This window comes from Rousettus aegyptiacus, unplaced genomic scaffold, assembly GCF_014176215.1.
Source record: "Rousettus aegyptiacus isolate mRouAeg1 unplaced genomic scaffold, mRouAeg1.p scaffold_m13_p_2, whole genome shotgun sequence".
NCBI lineage: Eukaryota > Metazoa > Chordata > Mammalia > Chiroptera > Pteropodidae > Rousettus > Rousettus aegyptiacus.
In genome coordinates, this window is record NW_023416295.1 from 1609145 (window position 1) to 1618793 (window position 9649).

General features: G+C 54.1%; 1 long non-coding RNA gene across 2 annotated transcripts; it reads left to right on the plus strand.

The window, feature by feature from the left end:
- Window positions 1-1466: 1466 nt before the first annotated feature.
- LOC118613646 lies at window positions 1467-5966 on the plus strand. 2 transcript variants are annotated; one of them, XR_004955607.1, is made up of 2 exons: window positions 1467-2249; window positions 2618-5966. It is a non-coding gene; the product is annotated as an uncharacterized LOC118613646 (long non-coding RNA). The 2 variants fall into 2 exon arrangements; XR_004955608.1 differs by having other exon boundaries at window positions 2680-5966.
- Window positions 5967-9649: the final 3683 nt, after the last annotated feature.

Genomic DNA, 9649 nt, shown 5'->3' on the forward strand with positions numbered 1-9649 from the left:
TGCATCCTTCTGATTCTTCCACAGCCCCATGTCCTCCTGACCCTCCTCTCTGTGTCTCTCTTCCTTCTACTTTTGGGGGGCCTTTGTGATTACACTGAGCCCACCTGGATGATCCAAGATACTGTCTCGAGGTCCTTGATCACATTTGCAGAGCCTCTTTTGGGGCGTAAGATAACATATCCACAGGTTCCGGGAATGAGGGTGTGCCCCTCTCTGGGGGGCCGTTATTGTGCCGACCACACCCACCTGCACCTCTGCCCAGGCACTGTCCTCCCACGTGGGCGATGGGACCCGTCCCCTCCGACCTCTCTGACTCTGCTCTCTCCACCCCGTCTCACCTCCTGCCAGACCATTCTCATCATCCCACAAGTAATGTGACGTCTCCATGTGGAAAAGGAGAACGCCTCCCCGGCCAGGGAACCCTCAGCCTCTGCCTCATTTCTCTGCTTCAGGGCAAAATACGTCGTCTACACGCACCACCTCCACCTCCACCCCTCCCGCTCCCTTCCTTTCCTTCTCCAGTCAGGATAATGTTCCCGCCCCTTCACAGAAACCTTTGTCAAGGTGTCCCGCGACATCCACGTTTCCGAACCCAGCAGCCAGGCTTTTAAGTTTCAGGGTGCTCCAGCCGACAGTGAAGCTCTCCCTCCGTCCTGAAACTCTCTTCTCAAACTCAAGAACAGCCACTCCCCAAGTTGTCCCAACTCATGGGCCATCCTCAGTCCCCTTTACCAGATGCCTCTGTCCTGCCAACCTCCCAGCGTGGGCTGGCAGGCCGCCCCCGTCCGCCCGCCCTCTATCCCATACGGCATGTGGCCGGGCCCACCCCGACGCCTCCATCCTAAGCCCAGGTCCGAACTCCTTGGCCTCCTTATATCCTCTCTATGCAACGTCTCCACTGAGATGCCTGACGAGCATCACGGACCAGAGAAAAAGCGAGACTAGTTTAACCCCAAAAAGCGGTCGCTGAGGGTCTTTGCCACTTCACGGCCCCCCATTGAGTAGGCAAAAAAAAATCCAGGAGTCGCCCTCCATTTCTTCCTTTTTCTATCGGCCGACTTCCACTCAACCAAGTCCAGGAGCGCTCCTTCAAAGCCGCGTCATCTTCCCCTGCGGCCACCAGGCACCCTCGTCTCGTCTTAAACGTGGACTTGGGCCCCAGGCGCGGCCTTCGAGGCTGGGCCCGACCCGCCGGCCGCCCCGCCTCCCGCAGCTCTGCTCTGGGCCTTGGCGGGCGACGCGGCCACGGGCTCCGGCCAGCGTGGCTCGGCGCCGGCCCGTCCCTGGACCGCCCGGGTCGGCCTCGCGGAAGCCGGCGGGGCTGCGGGGCGGGCGCGGCGGCGCCGGAGGCGCTCGGAAGGCCTCGGGGCCGCGGGGGACGGCGCCGGAGAGGTCTGCGGGCCTCGGCCCGGCGAGCCGCGGGGCCTCCTGGGAGATGTAGTTCCCGGCCTCCGACGTCCTTTCGTCCGAGTCGGCCGCGGGCCGAGCCCCGACTGCGGCTCTCGGAGGCACCCGGGACGGAGGCCACCCCTCCGCCGGCACCAGCCCCGAGCCGGTGACCCACGGTGCCGCCGAGTTTAAGGGCGGCTCTGCGCCCCGCCCAGGCTGGGCCGTGGTCCCTCTGACATCCCCGGGACCAGGAAAGGGAGCGAGGAAGGCATCGGCGCCGCCCAGCTCCAGCCTCCCATTTAGGCGACGGGGAGGCAAAGGCTAGAGGGCTCCGCAGCTGGCCGGCCTGCGGGCAGTCGTCAGCGCTGGGTCCCGCCCAGGGCCACTGGGATGGGCCCACAGCGAGAGACCGGGGCCACCGACCACCGTGGGCCGCAGGCGGCCTGCACGTCAGGAGCGCTAGAAGCTCCCCAGGGGGTTCAAAAGGGCGCCCAAAGCCAACAGCTACGGATGCTGAGTCCGGAGGGGGCCGTTTCGGGCCGCGGATGGAAGCAGGTGTCTCGAGGAGGGAAAAGGAGCCATGCGGAGCTTGGCGACCATGCCGGAGACGCAGGCAAGTCTTTGCTCAGCATTTATTTTTTCTACAGATGCATTGAGCACCTGTTACATTCTGGGGACACAGATGAGGCTACCCCAGACCCCTGCTGTCGCAGAAGTTGCATTCTCGTAAGATGAGCGGGAGCCACAAGCCACCGCCAACCACCCAGAGGGAGACAAAGGCCTTGCTTGGTGGAGAGCAGCCAGGGAAGCCCGGAGCCTGCAGCTGCGCTCAGGTGGACCTGCGAGGAGGAGGAGGAGGGGTAAGAATTTAAAATCCCTCCTCCAGGGAGGCCCGGACTTTTGGCTCTTCCATGCGTGTGTAACAAAATCGCCCTCCCGTGACGACGGCACTGCACTTGGCTGTGCCTGTCCTGCCCCAGCTCATTGCCGTGCCATCCAGTGTCAATGGAGGACACTTGGGGCACCACCACCCCGTCCACCCCCAGGTCCCGCCCCACCTGGGAAAATGCGTGGACCCTTAGACACCTCCCAGGGCCTTGCCTCCCCTCGCAGTTGCACTGGCTCCAACACTTTAGGCTTCTACCACTGCCCTAACCACTGTACCCCAAGAAACTTGTTCTGACCTCCCCGACGTCTCCCAGTGACTGTCCTAGCGTTTCCCGCACAGTCAGGTTTATTGGAAATAGTCTGCGTTCTCGTCTTCGTCTCCTCGCCTGCTCGCTCCTCCAGAGTTTCAGCGTGGCCACTGTTAGGACGGCGGGGGCAGGCCAGCTGGATGCCTGCCTGGAGACTTCCCAGCCTGACATCGGAATCCGGACACCCCACTGATAAGGGCGCACCCTCAAGCCCTGGTGCCAGTACCCCAACCCAGATGCTCAACTGACACTCCCCATTCTATACCCTACCCCCACATAAGCCTATAAAAACTATGCCCTCCCGTCCCAGGGCACGACGTCTCTGGCCCCTGTCCTCTCGGGACCAGTGAACCGCACCCGGGAGCGCTCTCCCAATAAAGGCGTGCTTTTAAAACTTATCTCGGCATGTCACGCATTTACCTTACAGCCACGTCTCCTACTGTTCTACTGAAGCTTCTGGCAGTTTCCAGCGAAGACCTAATTGCCCAGTAGACTCCAGTTTTCATCTTACCTAAATGGTGCAGCATCTGACACCATCCGTAACCCCCTGCTTCTTAAATCACCGTTCTCGGCTTTCGTTGCTTCCTCTCCAACCATCCCTTCTCAGATTCTGGAGACGCGCTTCTCAACCCGGCCCTTCAGTGTTGCTGCGCCCACATCTCTTCTTTCCTGGGCTTTCGTAGCTCTAGACTACGGTCCGTGTGGTCTCCGTGGCCTCTCCTACTGGACTGCTGACTCCAAAAATGACTTGCAGCCCAGCGTATCCACTTGGAGCTCTAGTGTGTCCACTTCTCCCTAGCCGTCACCGCTCAGATGTTCCACGGGTACCTCAGCCTCAGGACGTTCAACCTGAATTCAGCTGTCATGCAGAAGCTGCACCTCCTTCCATGCCCTAGCTCCCCGAGAGCAGCAGGGCCGCGCTCCAGCACTCAGGGCGGAAGGCTGACCTGCGAGGACACGCCGCGTTTTCCTTCAGTCCCGCCAGGCAACCAGGGTCCTGGAACCATCGCTCTGCTCCTTTCACGGGCTTGATGAATGAGATCGCGTTGTACACCTCGTCCCGTTGGCTCGGTCCCTGTTGCCGCGTCCTTAGTTCAGGTTCTTCTCTCTCACCTGAAGAGTGGCAGTGGTCACTAAGGAAACGCTAGTCTTCTAGTGCATCTAGTCTTGAAGAGGAAATTTCAGGATTTTCATTAAAAGCGAATCAGCTTTTTTTTCCTGCTTCTGTAAGCGTGCTTGCTGCATGCAGGAACTCCCTGTGGAGCTCTTTTGCACCTTGTCCTAGTTGCCTTTTACTCAGCAAATGTAACCGTTTGTACTACTTAACCCTTAGCAGCTCTGGCCTTCTGTAACAATTTGTATCTCTTGGCAACTGGTGACAACTCCGGCCTTACCAATGTTACTACTTGTAGTCTCCAAAGCAACTCCTGCCCTTTGTAATGGTTTGAGTTCAAACGGACCAATCGGCTTGTGTAAAAATTCTGGTATATAAGCAATATTGCAGCTGAGCCCACTGCCCAGATCTCCAGAGCACTAGCTCCTCTGGGACTTCGTGTAATAAACCTGAGTCCTCCTTTCTCTCCGAGTTACTGCTTGGTATTTCTTTGGCCTGGTTTGGGATTTTTCCACAACAGTCTCACCTCCCCAACTTCAGCCCTTCAGAAGCCCAATACCGCCAATTAGCAAAGTGTAGCGGGCCCATGAGTCTGTGGGTCAGCTCGGAACGCCATCACTCTGCCTGGATGTCCCTCTCCTGTCCCAAGCCCTCGCCTGCTGCACTGCTCTGCTCTGCCTGCCTTCAGGGTTGGCTCGGTGTCACCTTCTGCGGGAAGCCTTTCCGGGTCACCCCTGGGCAGTTTCCAAGGTTCCCTCTTTCTGTTCCCCTGACGGAATCTTTACCTCTGACTCTGATGGTCACTGTGTTCTAATAGCGTCGGTGATAAGGAACTCCCATTTTCAGTAGCTGGGATCCTGCTTTTCTATCCAAACTTGTAACTGTTCCCTATCATTTTGATCCAGTTCTGAATATGTTTTGCTTCTTTTCCTGAATACTGTACCACTTGGCTTTTCAGATACCAAATTTGTCTAAAAATTTTTAGTATACATTTAAGATATATTTATTAAGATAACATAACCAATGTAATCTTATATATATCTCAATATGAATTGTAATATTTAACAAGTAGGTGTACATAAAATTTTTTATCAAAAATACAGAAATCGATTGCTGATGGCAGTGTACAATGGCACAATCACTGAGCAACACAGTTTGTCACTTCTTCTGAAAGCCGCACGTAGGGTCACTGAATGGCTCAGCAGTGTCGCTCCTGGGTGCCTACCTGGAAGCATCGAAAACTGGGACTCAAACTGACACCCTTTCACAGCGTTCATAGCAGCATTAGTCTTGGGAGCCAAAAAAGGTGAAAACAACTCAAGCGTCCATCAGCCACAAACGTTTAAACAAGAGTGGTCCATCCACGCAGTGCAGTAACATTCAGCCATTAAAGGGAGTGCGTTTCTGATGCACGCTGCAATGTGGGTGAGTCCTGAAAACGTTTTCCTCGGTGAAATAAGCCAGACGCAGAAGAACGAATAGTGTTTGTTTGATTCTACTATGTGAGGGACCTAGATTATGCGAATTCATAGAGACAAGTGTAACAGAGGGGCCCAGGGCCCAGGGCCCGGGGGAGGGAGGCATAGAGAGAGTTTACTGAACGGCACAGAGCTTCTGACAACGAAAAGGCCCTGGAGATGGGTGGCTGTGGCGCGACACTGTGAATGCAGTTAACGCCGCCGAATGGTAAATCTTGCTATGTGGACTTTACCACAATACAAACACCGACTCGGGAGGGTGCCGATGGGGCTGAACGCAAAGGCGCCCTGTGACCCAGCAGTCCCACCCCGGGTGCGTCCCACCAGCGTCCACCAAGAGACAGTCCTGGAATGTTCCGGGCAGCATCATCCGTAACAGCCCCAGACTGGGTACAACCCAGCCGTTCATCAACAGGAGAAGGCAAAAGTGAGCCTGGGGCAGCCAAACAGAGCATGGCCACCAGAAGAGACAAACCGTGACTGTCCCCTGTGGGGACGATTCTCACCAACAGAAGGTTGAGGGAAAGAGGTCAGGGTCGGGAGAGCACAAACGGTGTGATTCCATTTACATGAAGTTTAAACCCCGCCACACGACTCTGTGGCAAGGTGCTAGCGTGGGGGCATCATGACCGGAAGTGGTTTCCGGGGTGCACGAAATGTGCTGGGTTCTGACCTGGGTCCTACTTAATGGGCGTGTTCACTTTGTGAAAACGCATCAAGCTGTACATTTACGACTTGTGTACTTTTCTGGAAGTACGGTTTTACATCAATAAAAAAGTTAACTAAAAATACAGGAATCAGTTCTTACAAATAGCAGAAAATTATAAACCTGATGGAAATAGTAAAAAAAAAATTTTTCTACAAAAAAAGTGAATAATGGTGAACTCTTTATCACTGTTTTAAGTGAATGAAGTATAAAAGTTTCCCAATACATTTATTTTCCTGGTCGACAATTTTCAGAAGATGCTTGATCAAATATCATTTGTGAAAAGTCAAACATATCCATAAATAAAATTAATATTGCTCGCCTAAATGCCTAAATGGGGATCCGGGACAGGAAGGAAGCCAGGAAGCTGGGCCACAGTTAAGGGGTGGGCCGCGGGAGGGGGTGATGCCTGCTCAGGTGAGATCCAGAGGGCCTCATAGGGGTGGCCTCATAAGGGGTTGGATTCTAAGTAAACAGGACGGAGGGAAGGGCTTACAGCGGGGGAGGGCTGTAAACAGATCTTCTCTCTCTTTTGTAGACCATCAGCTGACAGAGGGCAAGAGTGTAAGGGGGGGGGGGGGTCTCATCCGCCTAGGAAAGAAATGCCCGGGCTTGGTCTAGGATCGCAGTGGCCGGAAGCGGCATGCAGGGGTTTGGGAAGCAGAGCAGGGGAGACTTACGAGTGAATGGATGTCTGCGAGGAGGAGGGAAGGGCAGGAGTCCAGGGTGGGAGCCGCGGGGCGGAGAGTGACTGGAGAAGGGCTGGGAGAACAGGTGTTTGAGGAGAAGGCGGGAGTCGTAGTTGGCGTAAGGTTAATTTGAGATGCCTACTAGATACCCAAGTGGGGATGCTGAGTAGGCAGCTGGGGGTACGTGGGAAGAGTTGGGCAAGAGGCAGGCGAAAGTCCTAGGGGGTTCTGTGGGTGTCTGGTCCAAGTACCCTCAGAGCCCCTGACCATTCCTTTGCATTCCACATGTGCACTGGGTGCACACGCATGCAAGCGTGCACACGCACACACCCACGCATTCCGAGGGCTTTCCACTCTGGCTCGTAGATACAGGAACTATTCCCGGCCCCTAGCAGACTCGGAGCATCCTGCCTCTGTCTTCCTGGTTGCTCCTTCCACAGCCTCAGGCAGGCGTCTCACCCAGCGCTAATGAGAGCTCACCTGAAGACTCCACGGGCCCCCTCTGCAGACCACTCCAAGGCAATGTTTCTTCCCTCACAGGCTGCTGAGAGCGTAAATGGAACTAACACTGGCAAAGCACCTAACCAGCGTGCAGAGTTCCCAGTTCTCTGCCACTGTCTACGAAAACATGTCCAGCCTACAGAAAAGTCTCATAAGAGTTTATTTGGGCCAAACTTCGAGGACACATCCAGAAGCAAAATCTCGCCAGATTGAGAAACGCTCTGGTGAACAGCAGCTTTGAGGCCTATTCTATACATCAGAATGATAGGAAGCATCAGGGGAATCACGCGACATCCATCGGTGGAAGATTAAGGGGGTGGGACAAAGAAAAGTGGGGTAAGGGGTGAGGGAGGAATGTCCAAGTTTGGATAAAAGGCAAATGGAGAGACACATTCATCTCTTACATTGGTGGGTACAGGAGTTAATAACACAGCACACAGAGGTGGTGATCGGGAAACGAGAGAATGATCGGGTCTGTGATCTTGGGCTCTGTTTTGAGGGGAGTGTGCCTTTGAGGGGTGGGGAAAGAAAATCACTCTGATACGGTGTCCCAGAGGCATAAGAACAATGGACAGGGCTCGCCTAAGGTAAAGACTGACCTTTCTTAAAGAAGATGTAAGCCTAGGATGTGACTACCTGCTCTCATCTGTCCGGTTAGGGATTTGTATCAGACCATCCTGATGGTTATTTTTGGTCACTGAGCTCGTCACGCCTGTCATGTGGCTCCTGAACCTGTCAGGTTTATTAAATGGCCCCCTTGTCGTTCACAGCCCTACCCTAAAGGACGCAGTTCACAATAAAAACAGCACAGTCAATTAATTCAGCAGTGTGAGAGACTTTTTCTGACCTTTACTCAAACTTCCCCAAACCAGAGTTGCTATAAAATCCCTCTCCCCATCGCCATGGAAAATAGAACAGTCAGGTCATTGTCTTCATTTTTCAGCCCTCACAGTGCACAAAACGAGCCTTGTAACATGTTGTTCAGTTATTACTGCCACATCATAACGACTTAGCAGTTTAAAACAGTCACTTCGTTCTGCACCTATATTGCACGCCAGGAACTCTGGAAGGGCTGGGCCTGGCACCTTGTTTGAGATCCTTCATGGAAGGAGCCACTTCCACACTCACATGGCTGTTGGCAGCGTTCATTTCGTTGTGGGCTCGTGGATGGAAGGCTTCGGTTTCTTGCTGACTGTCAGCTGGAAACCATCCTCAGTTCCATGCCATGGTCATCCCCGTATAGCAGCTCAAAATATGGCAACTTGCTTCTTCAAAGCAGGGCACAGAGAGTCTCCCAGCAGGATGAGTGTCACAAACCTATGTGTAGGAATCACATCCACATAATCATATTCGTCCTGACACTTTCGCTGGACTCTATTGGCCAGCAAGTCGCAGGCCCTGTCCGCCCTCAAAGGGGACCTCACAAGAGTTGAATATTAAGATGTGGGGGTCACGGGGCCACGTCAGGAGGCTGTCTTCCACAGAGGAGTCCTGGGGCAGGAACCCAGGGAGGTGTCAACCTGGAAGAACAGATTGAAGGAGACAGGTTGGGGAGTAGAGACGATGATTTCAATTGGGGCACATTGAGTTTGAGGTCCTCTTGAGATAGCCGAAGAGCTATCACATGGTACTTATTCAAACACGTGGATCTGGAACTGGTAGGAAATCAACAAATCACATTCAGCTGAATGATAATTCAAGCCAAGTGTGGATGAGATTGCCAAGGGAGAGTAGATGGAATGAGGAGAGGATCTAGGATCAAGTCTTAAAGAATCCATTAATAGCAGGGCAGAAAGAGTTGGGTCTGCAGAGGAGACAGAGATGGAGCAGCCAGAGAACAGGAGTGAACCCGGGAGGGCGCTGTGTCCCACAAACCAAGGGGAGAGAGAGGCCAGCAGTGTCAGTGTTGCTGGTATTCCTGTAAGATGATTTAAGAGGTCAGTTCCATTAGCAGCAGAGCAGGAAGTCACTGGGCAGAGCAGCAAGAGCTGTTTTGGAGGACCGATCAGGTGAAGCTGGGTCGGGTGGACTGAGGAGTGGATGAGAGGCGAGGAAATGGACACTATTGTTATGGTATTTCTACTGCAAGGGAGAGGCAGTTCATCCTTGAGGGTGAGGGGAGGTCAGTGGTTTCAAAGAGGGGTGTGGGTTAAGTGGGCAGGCAAGGAGAGAAGAGGCCGGAAGGCTTGCTGGGCCCATCAATGTCCTGCAGCCATAGAGCAGCAGAAACGCACCTGCAGGTGAACGAGCTGGCTTATCACGCATCACAGCCGGGGAGACCACTGCCACGGGGAGGCTCGGGGGTGCTGCGAAGGACTTGAAGGGTCTGGGCTGGTGTTAGTTGATTTGGGGGCACATTTAAGGAAGCGGGGCTTTGCTCCGGATCGGATAATGTTAGAAAGGAGGTAATTCCTCGACTGGGTGTCTTAATCTTACCTAGAAGGCGGGAAGACCAGACAAAGGCTTAACTTGCACTTAGTGAAGCAGCGGCAGTCACTCATTACTCAAGATAAAGGGGTGTCTGGTCTTTTCCGCGGCTCGGACTGTGTTCACGTACTGTGTGTTCACACATGAGT